Raw genomic sequence first — 23307 nt, forward strand, 5'->3', positions numbered from 1 at the left:
CCCCCGACAGCTGGTGCGGGGCTGCGCCCCCGGCCCCTCCCGCATCTCCGCCGCGCCGCGCCGCGCCAGAAGCGCCTGCGAGCTCGGACGAGGCGGCGGGCCGGCGAACGGGGGGAGGCCGCGGCGGTCGTCGCGCCACACCGGGCGGCGACCCGCGGAGCTCGAGCCAGGGGCGAGCCCCGGCCGCCCCGCGACCCGCCGCCAGCACGACCCCAGCGCCGAGCCGCCGCGGGCTGGGCGCCGTCCCTCCGGGCCGCTCCGGCGCGGCGGGGCCGCCGGCTCCTTGGGCCGCGCAGCCCGCGCTGCGCGGGCGGCCCTCGGAAGCCGGGCCCGCCGCGCCCGAGGGGCCGATCCCGAGGAAGCCTCCCTGCGCTCCCGCTGGTCTCGGCCCTGCGGGAAGCGCCCCGCGCCAGCCCGGGGAGCGAGGGCGGCGGCGGCGGCGCTGCGCCCTCCCACCTGCTCCGGCCGGCGTCCGCGGGGCGCCTCGACGCCAGCCTGAGATCGCGCATCTCCGACGGGGCTTTCTGCTTCCGCTGCAAGCGCAGGCGCCCCGCCGCCTCCCGCCGCGCGCCCCCTCTCCGCCTCCCCGTACGACAGTCGTCCACGATCGTTCCCCGGGCTTGGCCTCTTCTCGCCGCCTGCCCGCTTTCGCCGAGGGAGCTGGAGCGGGGCGCCGCGGGGCCATCGACAGCTCGTCGCCTGCGGTGTATTTAGAGGCGGACCACGGGGCACTGGCTGCAGGGGCGCCCCGGAGGGCCACGGCGCCCCGGGAAGAGCCCGCGCGGCGCCGTCTCAGCCGCGGGAGAGCAGCTCCGCGCGAGGAACGCCGGCGCCCAGGCCGGAGGCTTCGCGCGTGCCGTCCGAGCCCCCCGGAAGGCGGCAGCCGCGACTGGCTCGACGCGGGCGCCGCGCCCTGACAGCATCCCGGCCCGCCCGAGCGCGGCGGTCGCCCAGGCTCGCACCGGCGAGGCCCCGCGGCGCAGCCCCGGGCAGGTGCTTCGCCTCCCCGCTGAGAGCCGCGGGCCTGTCGAGCGCGGCCGGTTCCGGGCACCCTTGCCCGCGAGTCAGCCCCCCGCCGCCGCGGGCAGGAGCTCCCGGGCAGCCGCAGGCCACGGGCGGCGTGCTTGCGCGGAGGAGAGGCCCGCGGTGCCCCGCCGCGCTCGCCCTGGCGCCACTGCGCGGAGATGCCGTCGGGGCGCCGGCCAGCGGCGAGCCTGTGCTCAAAGCCAGTTCACATTTTCTTCGACGGCAAACGGCGTTGCCAAACGACCCGCTCCCCGGCAGCCCAGCCCAGGCACGTGTGCGTGCGCTGCGCGGACACACGGAGGAGGCTATGCGCTGATCGTCCCTCCCCAGCTGTCCTCTCGCTACGTTGTCCTAGACTCTGGGCAAGAAAGCTCATCCCTCCCACACCGACGGGAGAGCTCCGTGGGTGCCCGGCCGCCGCCTCCCGTCAAGCTGCTGTCAAGCAGGCCGGCGCGGCTGTGCAGAACGATTTTTTAAAGAATCCCCTGGACTTAGGAAAAACCAACAGGTTCTTTTTAAAGGGAAATTCAAACTTGGAAAACTGACGTCCCCCCGTAATTCATTACTTCACCTTTTCCTTGAGCGCTGTTCCTCTGTGCCTTCTCAGAGATCAGCCCGGCCAAGACAAGGTTGAATTTCTCAGCAGTTGCTTCCAAAATGTATTTTGTCTTCTCTCTCTCTCTCTCAGTCTCTCTCTCTCCCTCTTTCCCTCCCACGAAGTCAGGCCAATGACAGTAGGAGAGATCTCCCCTTCCCGATCCAGTAATCCAGCCCTAGGAGTTTTTATTCTGCATGGGATAAAGGAACAGGATCTAGAAAATGGAATAACATAATAAACGAAGAGAAAAGCAGGTGCTTCCTCGACTCTTTCGCTTTGATCACTGAAGGAGCAGAGCGGGATTCTCCTAATATATACGGGAACCGGCGTGGGGTGGGGAGACCCCCGCGTCTCGTTTGCCCTGAACGTGTGAAGTCACGCAGCCCCGGCTTCCCTTGAATGGGCCGTGAGATCACGTGACTCCCGTGATGGCTCGCTGGACGTGCCCGAGCGTCTGGAGCTGGTTGGACGGCGACCGTCACGTCCCATCGCCGCCTCTGGCAAATGGAGGTGAGAGGCAGCGGCGGGCGGCACCCGCGCGCGTCACCGGCCGACGTTAAACCGGCCCGGATGCCTGAGCCGTGCGCCGCGCCGCGCCGCGCCCGTCCTCCGCCCGCGTCATCGCCCGCCCGTGCGGCCCCTCCGGCAGCCCCGCCGGCCCTTCCTTGCGCGCCTGCACCTCGGCAGCCCCGAGCGGGGACGCGCCGGCGGAAAGCGGAGCCAGTTCCTCTGCTCGCCGCGTTTGCTGGAGGTGATGCCCGGGGCGCGATACTTTTCTCTGCGTGCTCGTGCACGGCTCCAGAGCGTGAGAAGCTCCTGCCCTTGTCCGATTTCACTCCGGAGCTTTCAAAGCCTTCGCTTCCGAGCGCCCCCCCCCTCCCAGTTCTTGGCATCCTAGAAAGTCAGTCTCAAATCTCGGGCTAATGAGCTGAGGAACTGGCCATGAAATAACTCATGGGACCTTTTCCCCGAGTCAAGTGGGGCTGAGGATCACGCGTGTATGAAGAATATGCCAACACATCCTTAAGGGGACTCGGCCGATCAGCCCGAAGGGTTCCCATTAGCGAACTTTGGTTCAACACAGCCCTACAAACGAGTCCAACTCGAGGCCGTTCTAATACACGCCTTCCAGGCTTCTGGGAGACACGTATTCCCCTTGGCAGTGCCTTAGTTCCCGCTCTCTCTCCGCATTCCTGCCCTACGCATACCTGTACCTATGCTAGGTACCCAGACCGCGCTGCAGACCCCTTCCTAACTCCCCCTTATCTCCCCCCTTCAAGAGTATTTGGGCAAACTGGCCTGGAATGGTGCATTTGACTCCTGGAACAACGAAACAGCTTTACTGCCGGATCCTCGCCATGTTTACTCAGAGGCAAGTATCACCGAGTTCAATGGAACTTACTCCCAATCCCAAATAGGGAGTTTGCCGAAAGGTGTCTCCCCAGCTTTTTTCCACAAAGCGGATTCCCTGAGCAAAATACTCCAGGAGGCAAAGTGTCTTACAAATCACTTGAAAATGCTTTTCCTGTATACATCTTCACTGAAGTGCAATTCACCCAGCAATTGCAAAAGTTCATGATGATCTATCGTGCCTGCTAGGAAGTGGCCCTCCCACATAGATGTCTGGTACAATCATCCCCTTGTTTCCTGTATTCCTGTATTCCTGTAATCAGGAGCAGCAACGCCCCCCCCCCTCAGTACCCAGAAGCTTCCTGATAAACTACTTGCCTGTTATTAAACGATGAACTGGTTGGTTGAACAGGGGGCTTTACTTGCAGGAGCTGCTCCCACTTTGTTGGTTGTTGCAACAGTTTTCATACAACATACGTTTCTTGCTGGATGCCTATAAACATTTAGGTTAAAAAATGCAAATAAGTGAAGTATGTTTTGCCAAACCTGCTGTCTGGTTCTAAGAACCTAATAGACTCTCTGCTCTACTAGTAGATTGACTTTCAATTCTGAGGAGGGCAAGAATTCACTTATTTAATTCATAAAGCCTGTTCCGTCTATATATAGCTCCATGGTGAATGCTTTTGGCATCCGAGTCTGGTGTGTAGACTGTGGAGCCTGGCGACACGCCAGAGGGATGAAAAAATAAAGCCAGGCTGTGGCTCCGGAGGGGTTTATGGATGCGCTGGGCTGGCTGGTTAAGCCCGGTGAGCTGTCCATGGTGGTGGCAGCCCAGGACTACTTGACAGGACTGTCTCTGCTGCCGTGGCAGGCTGCAGGCAGCCCCACCCGCTCTGGCTGGCTCCTCCTCACCAGGTGACTTTTCTGTTCGCACCACCCTAAGGGCGATCACTGAGGCACAAAGGCCGTTGGGAGGGTCAGACTTGAACGGCGCTCCAGTGCCCTCAGCTATGCATTTGGGAGGGAAACGAGCGCACAGCCTGAGAGGGCCGATTGACTGTTCTGTGTTGTTATTTTATATGGTGCCATCAGTGCGCATCCCTGGTGAGCGCCTGGTCTTGCTGAAGGGGGAGGGGTGGCGGGCCAGGGGCCTCTCTTTGGACCGTCCTGTGACGCCCCCGCTGCGGGCATTGGCCCCCTGGCTCTGCCACTCTCCACAGCTCAAGAGTCTCCAGCTCTCTGAAATGACTCCCCTCGTTTTCCTTTGCCAGTTCTCATGCCTGGAATTTTCCCCAGAACCTCTGCACATTCTCACCTTTCTTCACATCTCTCCTTAAAGCCCATTTTTTTTTGTGATGCTGATTGCTTCGCCCCTTAGTCTATATCCCCAATCGTAATAAACTGTAACATTTAGGGATGTCAGAGAATTCCGTGACAGATCTCAGTGAGGCCGAATGCCAGTGCATTCGGCTCCCCGAAAAATGTCGTGGAACGAAGGCCCCTGTCCCCCCAACCCACGAAAGGGGCGCAGGACGAACTGCCTGCTGCCCCCATCCCATGAAAGGCGCGCGAAATGGAGCACTTACCTGCTCCTGTCCTTGCTGCTGTGCGAATGGAGGCCGTCCTACGGCTGCCATTCGCTTCCTCCTCTTCAAGCCGTGATAGGCTACGTAAATACTTACGTAGCCTATCACTGCTAATGCAGGGACGCCATTTGCATCCCTGCAGAGGCCATGATAGGCTACATAAGTATTTACATAGCCTATCACGGTGGGGGGGGGGGAACCCCAGCGTACACAAATGGCGGCAGCTACCACCATTTGCGTATGCTGGGTTGTTTTCCCCCCTGCCGTGACAGGCTACGTAAATATTTACGTAGCCTATCACGGCTCACTGCAGGGACACAAATGACGGCGGCTACGACAGCTGCCATTTGCATCCCTGCAGGGCTGCCCAGCAGCTGGATGTCCGGCTGCGGGCAGCTGGAGCCGGCCGGCAGCTCCGCAGCTTGACCACAGAGTGGAGCCGGCTGGCCAAGATTCCAGGGGGAGGCACGGAGCGCCTCCCCCCCGTTGAGGATTCCGGGGGGAGGGACAGAGCACCTCCCCCCACCTGTGGAGCCCGGTGGAGCCAGGTAAGTGGGGTTTTGTACACCCCTAGTAACATTACAGATAGTGTTTTACCCTCAAGGTGGCCTAAAAATAAGTTTAAATGAGATAAAGATTATGTATCAACAATTGCCCACATTCGTCTCTTTTTACCTTTGCCTTTTCCTTTCTTCACCCAACCTTCCCTTTGTTGTCAGCCCCCAGCAGAAAGAAATACACTTGCATGAGATCATGGTTAACCAGATGGGAAGTTAATTGGCTTATTCTTTGAAATTCCAACGTTAGGAAACAGCAGATGGGAGCAGGAGGAAGCTATGCAAAACCTTTGGTTTCTGTCAGCCAAGTCAGGTTCATACATGTACAGATTTCATATCAGGGAGCCCTTAATCCAGATTAACTAAAACCATATATTACTATACATTACATTGTTACTTACGGACAATGTGTGTGTTTTGTACATTAAAACTTATATCCAAACATAAAACATTTCTTGGGTTCACATTTAAAAAGTAAGGCATGGTTCACAGTTGATTAATTTTAGAACCTGGAGCAGACAAACCAATCCAGCTAGCAGTCTGCAGATCAGTTGCCAAGACTGTGAACGCAGAACTTTTGTCAAGATGAATATTTTTACATAACCTTCCTATTTTATTTTTCACTTTACCCACAACACCAAGGAAGTGATTTGGAAAGGAAGGGAAGGGAGGGGAGGGGAAGGAGAGGGCTGTCACTTAGTGGCAAAACACATGCTTCGCTTCCTAAGGCCTCGGACTCAGTCCCAAAGACATACAGGTAGGGATGGGAAAGATTCCTCTGTGAAACCCTGAAGAACGCTGCTGGTCAGTGTAGTAGGCCATACTGGACTAAAGTTCTGATTCAGGATAAGGCAGCTGGCCATGTCCAGGATCAGGGGTGGGCAAAATGTGGCCTGTGGGCTGCATGCAGCCCCTGCCACCCCCAGTGCCTCCACTAACCTCAAATTCAAAAAACATGTTTATCCCAAAATGGCGTCGGTAGCAAAATCAGAGCACCCACATAGTGCTCTGTAGCATGGCAGCATGGTTTGCTGCTGATTTTTCATCCTCTTAGAGGGGGTGCCCTGTAGAGTACATGGCACACCATGGAGTGTAGGTCAGAGGGGAGGTCCGGGGGGCAATATGTCCCCTGGACCTCCCACAGTTCTTGATTTTGCCTGTTGTCTTGATTGAGCCTGTTGTCTCTTTACCAAATGAGTATTGGTAAAGATTGCAATATTTGCAAATATTCAAAATTTGCTAACCCTTCAATATTGCCACTTATCCTTTAAATTAAAAACACATTAACTTTAGAATATGAATTTACCTTTTGTGAAGTTTCGCTTCAGAACTTAGAATTTGCATGCTTTGGACTTTTTCACCATTTTTGCTTGAACTTCAGACTTCAGATATGAAATGGTACAAGCTGTCAATTGGCGACCATAGTGAACAACATTATGTGGCAGCTATCAATAGTGATTAAACATTAGCCATCAAATACCACAGTTGGAAAGCAAGTGTTGGATGTCAAATATGGATATCAAATATCTGGTGAATGGTCTACCAGTATTTGGGTGTTGAATACCTAGACATATTAGTCAAAATTAATTGAGAATAATTTTGAAGAGCAAACCTATTTCAACTCTGTGTAGAAACATGGTGAAATTATAGAAGGGAGTCCTCAGACCAATGGACAGCATTCTGCACTGCTGACAACAACTGTGGGGCTTCACATTACATTTATAATAGGGCTGTGCATGGCTTCAGTACCAAATTCAAATCTCAAAGCAAATCAGGGTGCTTTAGGGGTGCCTCGGTGATATCCGAAGCAAATCAGACCAGCACCACAGTGCTCTGAAGCGAAGCAGGTCACTGACAAAGCACCTTGGTCTGCCTTGGAGATTCAGAGCTATTATACTGCCTTCTGAAGCCCAGACAGCCTGTCTCCAAAATGTATCAACTTGAGAAAGATCAGGGAAGGGGAGAGGAGGAGGAGAGAGCGAGCTTTGGGGAATGGCAACTCTAGTTGTCAAATTAGGGCTGAACATAACCCAGAAGTCTCCAATCAGCGACAGTGGTGGTGGAGGGGGTGGGGATACTGGATATATTGGAGAAAAAAGCCTGTGTTTGTTCATTGCGAGAGAGAGAGAGATCTGATGGTGTTATTGGAGAGAGCTCTGAAGTTATTTGGCTAGATCTTTGGTGTGTGTGTGTTGGACTCTTTCCCACTCTTTCTATGTAGTTTTCCAGCTAGATCCTTATAAAAAACATACAAAAATATTTAAAAGGTACTTTCCTTGTTCTTGGCTCTTCCCCCCATCCTTCTCAATTCCTGTATTCCTTCCTTTCCCATTTTTGAACTCTATATCTTTTCCCTAATAAAATAAAATATAAACCCTTTTCTCTGCTTGTAGGTAGTTCTGTATTAGCTTTTCTTTTGCTCTTGGGTGTCTGTGCTTGTGTTGTGGTCAAGCAAAGCACTGCACACATCCACATTTCAAAATACAGAGGGCAAAGCACTGCATCTCTTATTTAAATAACACTCCACTGTGTGGCAAAGCAAGCAAGGCCAATATGAGGCATCTTCGGGGTCCTGAATCTGTTGCAGATTTTTCCAACGTCCCTACTGTTACAATCAGACAGAGTACTTGAGAGGGAGAGAGAGGGAGAAGGAAGTTATATGGATTTATAAAAGATGGAGCTTTAATGGCACATTAAGTTGACCAGACTTTAGAAATCCAGCAGATTTTTACCACAGGGCAGTTGCATGAATCAATCATCTCTTAAGCCCAAGATGGTAAATTGGCAGTCCACAGCTGCCATTTGGCAGTCCACATGCCAACTTTAACTGGCCCCGGATTACCAAATTTAGTAGTACTAGGGGAGAGAGGTTATTTGTACTTCAAAGAAACCTACAGCAGAGATTAGGGATAGTTCATTGCTTAAACACCTAACTTCTCTGATTATCCCTTTATGACCTTTGGTTTGAGTTTCTGAGAACAGCACATTTTATTTAACCTCTAGCATAAAAACTACAGGGCCAAACTGTCTGAAATTGGGCAGATTGAATACCCTCCATGGGGGCTGAGAGGTCCCCAAATTTCATGCACTTCTGTGGAAACAGTGAAAAATTATAGCTCTTTGCTTTGAGTTTTTTTGTTGAAAAAAAATCAAATTTTAACTCTACCTAGCACAAAAACTACTAGGCCAAACTATCTGAAATTTGGCAGGTAGAATCTCCTCCTTGGGGGCTGACAGGTTTCCAAAATTCATGCATTTATCATGAAAACTGAAAAAAGTATGGCCATTTCTATTTTCCAATGCAAGTCAATGGGAAAACATCATATCAGAATGATTTGGATATCTGAACCTCGCTTCAGATCCGAATCCGAAGCAAAGTGAATGGGGTCCAAATTGGTCTAAAGCAAAGCAGGCTGCTTCAAAAGGTCTGAAGTGGCATCTGCAGTGAACTGGGGGATCTGCGCAAAGCCCTACTTGCTAGGCACTTCCAGACTTAAATCTCTTGCATCTCCCAGGTCTTATACTCCAGTGTTGCAGCAGGTGAATCAGGTGAGGTTCCCAGAGCACAGCCTGGTCCAGTTTTCTTGGATAAGTTTCAGCTGGTATAGTGCAAACCCATGAACATGCTCCATCCACTCAGAAGAACACTCACGAACAGTATCTCAGCCTTGTGTGGATTGAACTTCATTTTATTAGCCCTCATCCAGCTCAGTGTTGCAGCCAGGCACTGATTTAGCACATCCACAGCCTAGGGATAGCGGAGAATTCTGCCACAGATTCCAGTGAGGCTGGATTCTTTAGAATCCGGGCCCCCGGAATCCGTGGCGGAACGGCCTCCTGCCCCCCCGCCCCCCCTAAGGAATCCCCCCAGATTCGGCGGCGGCTCCTGGCTTGCAGCCATGATAGGCTACATAAGAATTTATGTAGCCTATCATGGCTGGGTAAAAAAAAAAAACAAAAAAAACCCAGCGTACGCAAATGGCGGCGGCTATGGCGGCCGCCATTTGCGTTCCCTATTTTTCGCTGTTTTATCTTACGTAAATATTTATGTAAGATAAAGTGGTGGAAAAAAGAGGAACGCAAATAGCGTAGTGGGTGCTATTTGCGTTCCCCTTTTTTCCCCTGTTTTATCTTACGTAAATATTTATGTAAGATAAAATGGCAGAAAAAAGAGGAATGCAAATAGCGTAGTGGGCGCTATTTGCGTTCCCCTTTTTTTTGCTCTTTTATCTTACGTAAATATTTACGTAAGATAAATCGGCGAAAAATAGGGAACGCAAATGGCGGCCGCCATAGCCGCTGCCATTTGCGTACGCTGGGTTTTTGTTTTTTTGTTTTTTTACCCAGCCATGATAGGCTACATAAATTCTTACGTACCCTATCACAGCTGCAAGCCAGGATGGCTATGGTGGTGGCAGCAGCCTGGCCGTGGCCGGCCAGGAGACCAGCCGCCGCCGGAACCGCTGCCGCCACCACTGGAACCGCCAGCCATCGAGGATTCCAGGGGGGGAGGACCGGATCGCCTCCCCCCCCGTCGAGGATTCCGGGGGTGGAGGACTGGATCGCCTCCCCCCCCACCGTGAAAGATTCCACAAAAAGGTGAGTTTCGTACATCCCTACCACAGCCTCACCCGATGAGGATGAAAAGGAGAAATAGAGCTGTGTCTCATCAGCATACTGATGGCCATGCACTCCAGATGACCCCATTCAACCGTTTCATGTACATGTTAAATAGCATGGGAGACAAAACTGACCCCTGAGGAACCCCATGCTGGAGAATCCATGGGGCCAAGCAATATTCCCCATGCACCACCTTCTGGAGCTGGCCATCCAAGTAGGAGGCAACAAGGGAGAGGGCCTTCTCAGTGGTGGCCTCCCAACTGAGGCCCACTTGGCACCAACACTGTCATCTTTTCAGCACCTGGTTAAGACTGCCCAGGCATTTATTGGCATTTAATGGGATATAATGGGGCCCTTATGTTGGCTGTCTCGAACAGGTCTGTTATTGAAATTGTGAACTGGAATTGGTTTTCGCTATTTAATTGTTTTAAACTTTGTACCTTAAATTTTTTAGATCACATTATAATGTTGTATTATAATGTTTATAATGTTGTAGTTTTTGTATTTATTTTTATGAATTATGGTGAACTGCCCAGAGAGTCTCAGCTATTGGGCAGTATAGAAATGAAATTAATAATGATAATGATAATGATAGGGGAATATAATGCCATTGCTGGCCTGGAGCTGGTTATTCTGTTTGCAACCATTGTGGGAAAAGACTTGCATTTTTTAAGCAGCATGTGTTGCAAAGACTTGTAATTATTGCTGCCTGATATGCTCTCTCAACCATCTTTTCATTTCAGCAATCTGTTTTTAAACTGATCATCTTAGAGCTGGTTTTTCAGCTCTGTGTTTGTTTAACAGCATAAACTTGCACATCCTTTAGATGCTCACTCGATGTGGAGTAAATGTGCTCTGGAACACTCAGCATGTACCAAGATAATTGAGGGGCTCTGCACTGAGCAGACAGAAGTTACAGGAAGCCAGATTCTGGCTGAACATCAGGAAAAACTTCCTGACTGTTAGAGCAATACGACAATGGAACCCATGACCTAGGGAGACGGTGGGCTCTCCCACACTGGAGGCCTTCAAGACGAGGCTGGACAGCCATCCGTCAGGGATGCTCTGACCTGGATTCCTGCATTGAGCAGGGGGTTGGACTCGATGGCCTTGTAGGCCCCTTCCAACCCTACTATTCTATGATTCTATGAAATGTACGGAAAAGTGCTGGTGGATAGAAGTTTGTGAACGAAGTCGGCCTCCACTGTGTCAAACACATTCCTGACTCTGGCCTTTCAAATACTCTTCAGTCTTATTGTCCAGGTTCTTGGACTTCCATTGGTGTTAAACAATAGACTATATGAGACATTAATCTTGGGATCTAAATGTCACCTTTCCATGTATTGTTAAAGAAAGAAGCTCGCAAACTGCAAAAAGAAAAAGAAAAAATGGACACATTGGACCAGTGTGCGTGTTGCTCACTTTTGAGGGTGCTTCCAGATGGACAGCTAGCACTACCAATCCAATGACATCATGCAGCCATTCCGTCTTTTCCTCCTCCATGTGTTTTGTGGAAAGAAAAGGAAGATGCGTTGAGAAAACACAGGAGGGTTACAAGTGGAAGCGGCCGTCTAGACTTCCCGTAAAATTTCGTGAATGAGGGAGGGCAATTGCATGATAACAGCCTCATCTGGAACCACCCTAAGAGTAGCCATATTAGTCTCTCTGCATGGGGGGAAGGGTATATTTGCTCTGTGTATTCAGGGCTGGACTCCAGTAACTGATGGATGACTGATGAGTGAGGTGTGGAAGGGGGAGAAGGCGATGAGCTAGCCTGCTGCTCACTGCCATTTCCCCTCCGTCTTGCCATCCCTCCCCATTGCTCACTGCCTTCCAGTCTTTGGGGCAGGAAGCCAAACAGACCTCTTCTTGTACAGAAGATGCTAGAACTGTGGCCAGATGAACTCGCTGCAAGATAATATTTGAAGGGCCTCCCGCAGTAGAATAATTGTCAATGCTTTTAAGCAGCCCTTCCCATTTTTAGTTCATCTGAGTTTAATTCTAGATCCATTCTGTAACACACTACTTTGATTTCTAGGAGAAAAATAGAATATAAATAAAATGGTCATAAAAATGGGTGAAGAACAAATATTCGAAATCTCTTTTGTTTCCAAGTCAAGTCAAACCAAGGGTTGTGAGAGTAAGCCCAGCAGGTGTATGTGGATGGTTTGTCCTAGCTAACAGTAGGGTCAGCTTTACCACAATTGCACTTAACTTGTCATTTAATAATAACAACAACCAAGTCTTGTATCTCATAGATGACTTTAATAACAGAATTTGATTTAAAGGGTTTCAATGTTCTAACTACAGACACATAGGGAGACAGAGAAAGAGGCAGCATCACTGAATTTCATGTTAATTAGTGTGCCAGCGTGGCATCATTAAGCATAGCTATTGTTTTGAGGGTGCTCTGTGGCTTGCAAAAGTTCAAAGTGTGGCCAGTATAAATTGTAATCCAAACTGTAGCATGCTCTTATAGATTGCTCTTTCCTTGTCCTGTAAGTTACACTCTTATCTAAAACATATTTCCATGGAATGATGGAGCTGACTTGTGGAATTTACCTCCTGGGAATGTAAGAAGGGATGGCCAACATCTTTACCCTGAGAGTGCCGTATGTTTTTGCATCCTGAAGGGTGGGATCCCATTCATTTATATAGTCTGCAAGGAGGGCTGGCATCCAAGGAGACCACTTTTTTGTGAGCCTACAATTTGGAGGAGTCGTAGGCTAGAAGGGAAATGTTTGTTGCTGCTCTGAGTGGCAAGTTCCTCACTGGAAGGAAGACCTGTTTCACTAACCTTTTAGAGCTCTTTGAAAGTATCAACAAGTTTGTGGAGAGGGGTCTTCCGGCAGTCACTGGGTACTGGACTTTCAAAAAGCTTTTGACAAAGTTCCCACTAAAGAGACCTGAGCAAACTTAGCAGTCATGAGATAAGAGGTCCTCTGACAGATTAGTAACTGGTTAAAGAACTAGAAACAGAAAGTAGGCATAAATGGACAGTTGCAGCATCAATAAAGAGACAGACATCAGTAATGGAAGGAGTACTGTCACTACCTTTACTATATACAATTACAGGAAGATTAACTGCAATCTGCTAAACTGGGAGAGAGGAATTCCCCAGGTTTTGGCCTGGCTTGTCACCAGGCCACAATTTCCCCTTGGGTGCCATGCTCATGCTTAAACTTGTAGTAAACCCTTGTGAAGCTGCGCAAGTCAGCTGGCCAGTCTCTGCTTCCTGAGGACAGGGATCTCCTCATCCCTGGGGGAGCCCCTCCTGCCTCTGCATCAAAGTGGAGCATAACTTCCATTGATGGGCCTTACATCTCCCTTCTTTACTGTCCCACCTGCCAAGCTGCAATGGTCATTAAAGCAAGGATGCTATGGGAAGTCTAACTAACAGCATAATAATAACAAGTAACAGTTTTTGCCGAAGGAAAGAAGAAACTTGTCTATCCCTGGCCAATCAGGAAGGCATGACAAAAATTCCTTCCTGGTCCCCAAAGGAGCATCCAGCTGATGTTCATTGCAAACCTGTTATCAAGGGCAGGAGGATGGGCTGTGCGCTTGCTGGGCAGCAAAGAAGCTGGGCAATGTGAAACACAGGCTTTTATAGCCTTGCTGCCTGTCTCACCACGAAATCTCATGAAAGCACCAACATCCAGGTCCTCATGAAATTTCCCCACCCTTTCAGTCTCATGATGGCTAGAACCCCCAGTCACTAGGAAAATAGCCACTATTTTGGAAAATAGGCCACAGTGCACAGGACCACTTCCCTCAGCTGCCGCAAGACACCCTCTTTCCTACAGTGAATGCTGCATATTGGGGGGGGGGATTCTCCAAAGGAAGAACATAAGACGTGGGGTCTCCCAAGGCTGGTGCTTTTTAACTTGTTCATAAATGATCTGGAGTTGTTAGGGTTCAGCAGTGAGGTGGCCAAGTTTGCAGATGACATCAAATTATTTACGGTGATAAAAGAGCTTTCAAAGAGCTCCAAAAGGATTTCTCCAAAGTGTGTGAATCAAATGGAAAATGCAGTTCAATGTAAATAAGTGTAATGAGATTAGTGATGGGCAAACAGAACGCGTCACAATTTGTAATTTTCTCACCAGGTTACAAATCCGATGTTTTAAGTTTGGATGCTATTCTCTGGAAGTAATAACAAATTAAACTTATAGTAATATAAGGTCTGAGGGCTTTAAAACCACTTTCCTCTTTATTTGCTTTAACTTCTTTAAGGGCAACAGCCTCTCCAAGCTGCTAGGACACATGGCTATTGTCATGGATCAGAACTGTGCTGCAATTGTCCCTGCATACGATGCTGCATGATTATATAACATTGTTTCCAGGGGCTGAAATTATACCAGAGCCAGAAAGATGAGCCCAAATCTGTGGGCAGGGATGGCATTATGGATTTTCTCAGTGCCAGTCAGATATGGCACATCCAGTGCTGAAAGAATCCTAATGGATCATTGGCCCCTCCCATCTGATGGCACTGAAGATTTATGATTGAAAGGTGGAACTGAAAGAGCACGGGGCCCATATGGGTCTTTTCCAGTGCTCAAAGAGTGCAAATGTTGCAATTTACGAGGTCTCATGGGGGCACGGCAGAGTAATTTAATTGCATGGATCCTGGGGGTGTCTCCATGAGCGACTTACTCCGAGCTGGCCGCATTTGGAGGTCATTAGGGATACATGACATCATGGCCATCCCACAGCCACCCTGGAGCTTATCGCAGGAAAACTGGATTTCCTGAGACCACTTATAATCTGATTCTTTTCCTTAAGTGGGGTTCTCCGCAGTATAGCTGTTGTGTGCTCCAACCCCTGCATTTACCTCAGGTATGCCAGCCGTGCCCAGGGGTGTGCCTTTCACCCTGACCTCGGTCAAGGGGTGTTTCCTGTCCCTGTGTTTCCCAGCACAAACATATGTGTGTGTACTCAGAAGTAGCTCCCATTGTGGTCAATGAGGCTTGTCCCCTGAATGCATACTTCAGAATTACAGAGATCTCCATCAATTGAAATAGGACATTTTAAAGCACTAAGTCCCTACAGGCTGTAAACTGTGATCTTGATGCTGCTGCAATTCTCTGTTTGGTTTATTGCCATTCGGAAATTAATACATCCACCTTCAATCATCCAATCCTCTGCAGCATGGGGTTAGAAAGGGGGCTGGTTTCCCATCCCTTTGTTTCCCATCCCTTTCTTTCCCAGCACAAACATATGTGTGTCTACTCAGAAGTAACTCCCATTGTGGTCAATGAGGCTTGTTTCTGAAATGCATACTCCCGAAGTTACTGAGATCCCATGAATCGAAATAACGTAACTTAGGAGCCTTAATGTCAAAACTTCGAAGCTTCAATTGATTGCAACATGGCAGGGAGAACACTGTGTTCCTATATTCTTTGTTGCTTTAAGGAAGTAAGGGAGTAAGTAATGTGGGGGGGTAAGGGGGAGAGAAGGAGATTGCTCACAGGTTCAAGGCAGAGAGAACATGGTGTTCCTTCCTGTACTGCCTGCTGCTTCAAGAGAGTAAGTAATGTGGTGGGAGGGGAGAGAGAGAGAGAGAGAGAGGCAGAAAGTGGGAGAGAGCATGGATGGGGGGAAGCCTCTCTTACTGGCTGAGCAGCCCCTGCCAGTCAGATGATGTTCACTCCCCCCTCCCCCCAGAAGTATGTTCTGTGAAGTGGCTTATACTGCTGTGGTGCACTCACATGGAGCCCTGCACAGACCAAAGCCGGCTCCTTGAAAAATCCGGGTAAGCCACCTTTCACTTCTCCTTCCATTGTCTTGGAGACACCCCTCATGTCTGCAGTGTGTGTGTGTGTATTTTAATGGAGCAGCGTTCAGACACTTGGTCTCACTGGCGCAGGCCATTTCAGTGTTTTGAATTAGTCTGCCATGTTTGCTTATTTATTACACTAATACGCTGCTGTTCCTTGGAAAGCTTCAAGCAGCTTCGATTATCCATCCACATTGTTTAATATGTTTGAGACCATGACTCAGATGAGGCATCTATCTTCAGAACTTAGAATCTGATGTTATTGGGAGCCCATAGAGGACTTGCAGTATAGTCTGAGACAGAGATTGTGACTTATGTCTGAAATCATTTTGGAGGCTTTCCTGATTCTGACACCATTGTAACATATGAAAAGCAGTACAGGATACGGACTAATCAAACTAGCAATCATAAAACAACAGAAATGCCATCCTTGACAGTCTGATGTTCTGCAGCACTGACGTCATGTTGTCTCTGCTGCTGATGAAATGTCATGCTGTGTCTGTAATTTATGACTTTGCTATATGCTTTAACTTAATTCAGTTATTATTTTAAAACGTTTGGTCCCGCCCATTGCCATCCAGTTTCTTTCATTTCATGTCATCGGAAATACTTTGGCTATACCTTGCACTGATACGAAAAAAAGGAGGTGGCAAGTTGTACAATGGAAAAAGAATAATCTGTTAGGGACTTCTGAAATGATTTGTCATTTAAAGTTGCACAATTCATATTCCTGCAGTAAATTAATGATTCTTAAAAAGTATAGGTTAGTGCACCTTTGTATATTTAACTTCTCTCCATTTTTCTTTATCACTGAAAATATAGCTGGTGGTTTTTCTCCACGCAAGTTGGAAACATTCCTTCCTTGATTCCCCCCGCCCCTGCCCCTTAAGCTCAGATACTGGCCTATACATATAGAGGCCAATCTTTTTTTTAGCAAAGGTTCCAAGAAGGTAAACATGTGTGAATGTTTATATCAAGAAAAATGGTGCTGGAAGGTGCTAAGAACTACCTTTAAATATTGGAAAGGAACTCAGAGTAAATTTTAACTAAAATGAAAGCAGGCTATTGAAGGAGTAGTCTTATTAATGTGATGTGTGGTATATTTTCGGATCCAAGAAGTCAGCCTCGATTGCATCATGGCACCATTACAGGATGCAATAAGCCAGTCAACGTTTTTGGTTGAAACACCGGCTGAGTTCTTTTATGAAAAGGCAAGGCAAAAAACGGTTGAACCAGAAATCTATGGAACTGTACAATTATTTGTGGTTAGGACATGTCTGTGTAAGAAGACCCTTCTCTGGAAGTTCCAAGGTACCCAAAACTGCTCTGTTGCTTAAGCAGTGTGAAGTGTTTGGAGATCTATCGCTTGAGTTGCTGACATAATTAATGATTTCATTAAGACCGTGAAAGGGGGCACTTGTATTCCGTCTGGCATGGAGAAGCCTCGTTCATGTCTTAACCCATGTTGCCTTTGCCGATCTAGAAGGCTGCGTCTCTAACTGCCAGAGTTAAAAGCCAAATATTATCCTGGGCTATGATATTCTCCACCATGTCAAGAGCCTGACACATACGCGTAAACAGCTACTGCAGATCACATGTTGGCAGAGAATTGCCCAAATCTTTCAAATAATACAAATGTGAGGAGTGTCTTTCCAATGGTCTGTCCCCTCCCTCTTTTTAAATAAATGATCTATTTATCACTCAGTATGTGCATATAAGGTTTGCTTGGCTAGCCTGCCCTTTGAAGGGTGATGTTGATCCTTGAAAAGCTATAGAAAAAACTAGTATGTTGCACCACAACATACATTTGGAATACATTTATGAAGCTGAGATAGTTCATTGGGTTTAGTACAAGAGTTCATCACTGGAATTAAACTAAAGGAACTGCATTACCTCATACTTAGTAAAGAACCACCTCCTGACTGTGATGTGTCCCATGACATCCCCATGGGCCTTTGGAGAGTCCTTTCTCCTCCCCTTAACCCTGGTGCTGCAGGGGTCACTGGTAAGATGAATGAGATATGGTGGCCCATTTGGAGCATGGTAAATCAATCATCTAGTGCAGACACCCCCAACTTGGTCCCCTCAAGATGTCTGGACAATGACTCCCATCAGCCCCAGCCAGCATGTGCAATGGTCAGGGATGATGGGACTTGTTTAAAACATTGGGAGGGCACCAGGCTAGGGAAGGCTGAGCATTGGGTGACTAATTGAAATGAAGAGTGTGCACTGACCACATGATGCGGCTTAGACCCCACTGGGTGATCTGGATAACAGCCCGATTCCATTTGGACTGATTCAGAGGCTGCCTAATCACTTCAGGTCCAAGCTGAATTTAATTTTTTTAAATTTTTAATTTAATTTAATTAATTTATGTGAACCGCCCAGAGAGCTTCGGCTATTGGGCGGTATAGAAATGAAATAAATAAATAAATAAATAAAAAAATAAAAAAAATAAGCCCGCAGCAAGATTCGGAATGAAGCTTCCTGTCTCCCGCTGACTACTCACTCCTCCAAAGCACAGTGGCTGGAGACCCCCCGCCCGGATAACCCATTCCCCGCAAGTCACGCGACTCCTCTTCCCCCTCCCCCACCTTGGCGTTATCCGCGTATGGCAAAGCAAAAGCCCGGTTGCTGTTTTTGGCAGCCTGCCCGCCTTTCCGCAGCCCTCTGAGGCACTGAGTGGCAAGCGACGCTTTGGCCAGTCCTGCTTCAGTTCAGGCCACTTCAGGGGAACTGTGCTCCACCTTGGGGACCCTCAGACTGCTGGATGTTGCGGGACTTTTCTCGCTGTCTAAACACGCATAGGATTGCACCCTAAGAACTTAAGGCTGACTATTAAACTACACCAACATGGAATGTCAAGTTACATGCAAAGAAATAAGAAGCAAAACTTTGGTTCTAAGTGTAATTTATTTTATTTTATTTATTTTATATATTTCATTTCTATACCGCCCAATAGCCGAAGCTCTCTGGGCGGTTCACAAAACTAAAACCAAACAACACACAATAAAACAATTTAAAATATATAGAACATTAAAACCACAATATAACAATACAACCACAATAAAACCTAGCAGCAGTACAGGAGTTTAAAATACAGATTTAAAACAGCAAAGATAAAAATTTAGAAAGCTAAAATGCCTGGGAAAATAAAAAGGTCTTCACCTGGCGCCGAAAGGAGTACAATGTAGACGCCAGGCGAACCTCACTAGGGAGCTCATTCCAGAGCCGGGGTGCCATAGCAGAAAAAGCCCTCCTTCTAGTAGCCACCCGCCTCACTTCCTTTGGCAGGGGCTCACGGAGAAAGGCCGCTGAGGATGATCTTAAGGTCTGGGCAGGCACATATGGGAGGAGGCGATCCTTCAGGTAACCTGGCCCCAAGCCATTAAGGGCTTTGAATGTTAACACCAGCACTTTGAATCGGGCCCGGAAATGGACTGGCAGCCAGTGCAGCTGGAAAAGTACTGGCGTAATATGAGCTCGCAGGCCAGTGCCTGTTAACAATCTTGCTGCCCTATTTTGGACCAGCTGAAGTTTCCGGACCGTTTTCAAAGGCAGCCCCACGTATAACGCATTGCAGTAATCCAGACGAGAAGTTATCAGAGCATGGATAACTGTAGCTAGGCTATCTCTGTCCAGATAAGGGCGTAGTTGGTATACCAGCCTAAGCTGATAAAAAGTGCTCCGTGCCACTGAGTTCACCTGTGCCTCAAGTGACAGTTCTGGATCCAAGAGCACCCCCAAACTACGAACCTGATCCTTTAGGGGGAGTGCAATCCCCTCCAGAACAGGTTGAATATCACCTAGCCGGGCAGACGAACCACCCACTAACAGTACCTCCGTCTTGTCTGGATTGAGTTTCAGTTTATTAGCCCTCATCCAGTCCATTACCGTGCCCAGGCACTGGTTCAGAACAGCCACTGCCTCACCTGGTTTTGATGAGAAAGAGAGGTAGAGCTGGGTGTCATCCACATATTGATGGCACCTCAGCCCACACCTCCGGATAACCTCCCCCAGCGGTTTCATGTAGATGTTAAACAGCATGGGGGATAAAATAGAGCCCTGTGGAACCCCATGGCACAATTGCCATGGCACAGAGCAATAATCCCCCAGCACCACCTTCTGGAATCGGCCATCCAAGTAGGAGCGGAACCACTGTAGTGCAGTGCCTCCAACTCCCAACCCAGACAACCTATCCAGAAGGATACCATGGTCGATGGTATCGAAAGCCGCTGAGAGGTCCAGGAGAATCAACAGGGTCGCACTCCCCCTGTCCCTCTCCCGGCAGAGGTCATCCCACAGGGCGACCAAGGCAGTTTCCGTTCCAAAACCAGGCCTGAAGCCTGATTGAAATGGATCTAGATAATCCATTTCATTCAAGAGTGCCTGGAGCTGTCCTACAACCACCCGCTCAAGCACCTTGCCCAGGAAGGGGATGTTGGCCACTGGCCTATAATTGTTAACATCCTCTGGGTCCAGGTTAGGCTTTTTCAGGAGTGGTCTAATTACTGCCTCTTTTAAAGCGGCAGGCACCACTCCCTCTCTCAAGGAGGAATTTACAACCTCCTGGACCCAGCCGGACACCCCCTCCTTGTTTGATTTAATAAGCCATGAAGGGCAAGGGTCAAGCACACAAGTGGTCGATCGGACTTGGCCAAGCACCTTGTCTGCATCCTCAGGCCTCAGTAACTGAAACTCATCCAATAAAACTGGACCAGACGGTGCTCTGAACGCCTCTACCAATGGAACTGCATTAATGGTGGTGTCCAATTCATGACGAATCTGAGCGACTTTATCCTCAAAGTGCCGCGCAAACTCGTCACAGCGTGCTACCGAGGCTTCCACCGTCTCTCTCCCTGGCCCAGAATGTAACAGGCCGCAAACCACTCGGAAAAGCTCCGCCAGACGACGCTGAGAAGATGCAATGCTGGTGGAAAAGAACTGCCTCTTTGCCACCCTCACCGCCACAGAGTAGGCTCGATAGTGGGCTCTTACTTGTGTTCGGTCAGACTCAGCACAAGTTTTCCTCCACCTGCATTCTAGCCGTCTCCCCTCTTGCTTCATTGCCCTCAGCTCAGGTGTATACCAAGGAGCTGGCCGGGCTCTGCTCAGAGGGAGAGGGCGCTTGGGTGCGATCGTGTCAACCGCCCGAGTCATCTCTGCATTCCACAGAGCGACCTGGGCTTCGACAGGAGCACCAGCCATACCAGCAGGAAAATCCCCCAGAGCCCTCTGGAATCCATTGGAATCCATTAATCTCTGGGGGCGGACCATTTTAATAGGTCCCCCACCCTTGCAGAGGGGAAAGGCCGCCAGAAGTCTAAACCTCAGCTGGAAGTGATCTGACCATGACAAAGGGACAGATGTTAATTCCTCCACTTTCAGATCACCATCCACCTGCCCAGTCGAGAAAACCAGATCAAGCATGTGTCCTTTTATATGCGTTGGGCCGATGACATGTTGGGACAGCCCCATGGTTGTCATGGCGGCCATGAAGTCCTGAGCCGCCCCGGATACAGCGGCCTCGGCATGGAAGTTGAGATCCCCCAGGACCATCATCCTGGGGGTCCTCAACACCAAGTCCGAGACCACCTCCGTCAGCTCAGGCAGGGAGTCCGATGGGCAGCGGGGTGGGCGGTACACCAACAGAATCCCTAATCTGTCCCGGGTACCCAACACAAGGTACAGACACTCAAGATCTGCGCTCGAATGAGCGGGAAGCCTGGAGAGGGAGATTGAATTCCTATAGACCACGGCAACCCCCCCTCCCCGACCCTCAAGTCGGTGTTGGTGCTGCACCGAGTACCCAGGAGGGCACAGCTGGGAGAGAGTGACCCCTCCCAGTTCCCCCACCCAGGTCTCAGTAATACATGCCAGGTCAGCCCCCTCATCCACAATCAAATCATGGATGAGGGAGGTCTTATTTTGGGCCGAAATAAACCGTGTAAACGGTTTCCCTAGATGATTTATGCTGGTATTGATTTATTGTTTACATGATTATGGAAGCCCCATAGCAAGGAGCAGTTTGAAAGCCATGCCAGCGGATAATATGGTGGGTAGGGATGTACAGATTCCCCACTGTCCGTGCGGAGCGCTTCTGCTCTGCGAGGATTCCGCAGAGCCGAGGGCCGCCCCGTTCCACCATCCGCATGCCCCGGATTTCCCCGTGTTTTTTTTTCCAGCTCCCCAAACTTATGTAAGTAATTCTGTAAGTACTGCTGGAAAATCCTTTTCGTGCACCCGCCATCAGTCTCTGTAAGCCTCGGGTCATAGGGAAAATGCCTATTTATTTTTGTAAAAAAGGGTAAAGCCCTTCATGGGGATTCTCCACGTAACTTCCGGTCACCTGACCTCACCTGTCCTCACCTCACCGGACTTGACCTCACCTGACCTCACCTCCACAGACAATTAACTGAAAAGATGGAGGATTTCCATGGAGTTCAAGACTCAGCCCCAGTGCAAGAAAGCCTCGGGTCACAGGGAAAATGCCTCGTAAAAAGGGTAAAGCCGGTCGCATTCTTCTGCCTCCATTTCCGATTTACGGATTTCTTTTTGTAATTATTTTAGTAAAATCTGCCATTCAGCGGGCAAAAAAAAAAGGGTCTGCATGAGCTCCAGTCCATGTCGACGGGGCCGTTCCATTCCGAGGAGGATTCCACAGATCGGATTTGTCAGGATTCGATCTCATTTAAAATTTGTGCGGAATTTTCTGACATCCCTAATGGTGGGTATCATTTTCATTAGTTCTAGACTGAAGACTTTCAACAACTGCCCTTGTTGTATTCTGGCAGGAAAACCCATCCAATAGTCAGGCAAAAGAAAAATTAGAAGAACAGACTTGACTGGGGGGGCTTGAGTTGTTTCTCAGTGCAAGGTGGCTGTTTTTATTGTCCAGTTTCTCTGGTCCGATATGATTTTAGGCTACTTTTATTGCAGTAGATTTTTATTGACTTCTTTTATTGTGTTTTTATTGTTATTTTGTATTGAATGTTATAAACCACTTTAGATTTTTTTTTTAATTAAATTTATTAATCGCCCATCTGGCTGGTCACCCAGCCACTCTGGGTGATGTACAAGCATATAATAAAACAGTTTAAAACAATAAAATTCTACAATAAAAACATTTTCTAAAATACCCTAGCCCACCCCAAATGGCTCCCTGAACAATCATGTTTTTGATGCATGGCGGAAGCTCATTAAAGAGGGGGCATGGCGGAGTTCCCTAGGGAGGGAGTTCCACAGAGTGGGGGCCACCACAGAGAAGGCCCTCTCTCTCATCCCCACCAGTCTAGCTGTCCTGGCTGATGGGACAGAGAGAAGGCCATCCGAGGCTGATCTAGTTAAGCGGCCTGTCTGGTGTTGCTGGAGGCGCTCCTTAAGATAGGCTGGGCTGGAACCATATAGGGTTTTAAAGGTCAAAACCAACACCTTGAATTTGGCCCGGAAAACAACTGGTAACCAGTGCAACTCCTTCAGCACTGGAGTGATGTGATCTCGCCAGCAGCTGCCTTTAATCAGGCAAGCCGCTGCGTTCTGTACCAGCTGCAGCTTCCAAACCGTCTTCAAGGGTAACCCCACGGAGAGCGCATTACAGTAGTCTAAACGAGAGGAGACCAGGGCATGTACTACCGATGGGAGCAGATGGTCGGGAAGGAAGGGGCGCGGCCGCCGTATCAGATGGAGTTGGTACAGCGCTGTCCGGCTCACAGCTGACACCTGAGCCTCCATGGACAGCTGGGAGTCCAAAATGACCCCCGGGCTGCGGACCTGGTCTTTCAAGGGTAGCCG

The sequence above is a fragment of the Heloderma suspectum genome, chromosome 7 (genome assembly GCF_057233095.1).
Source record: "Heloderma suspectum isolate Gila_16-S chromosome 7, 16-S_ref, whole genome shotgun sequence".
Lineage (NCBI taxonomy): Eukaryota > Metazoa > Chordata > Lepidosauria > Squamata > Helodermatidae > Heloderma > Heloderma suspectum.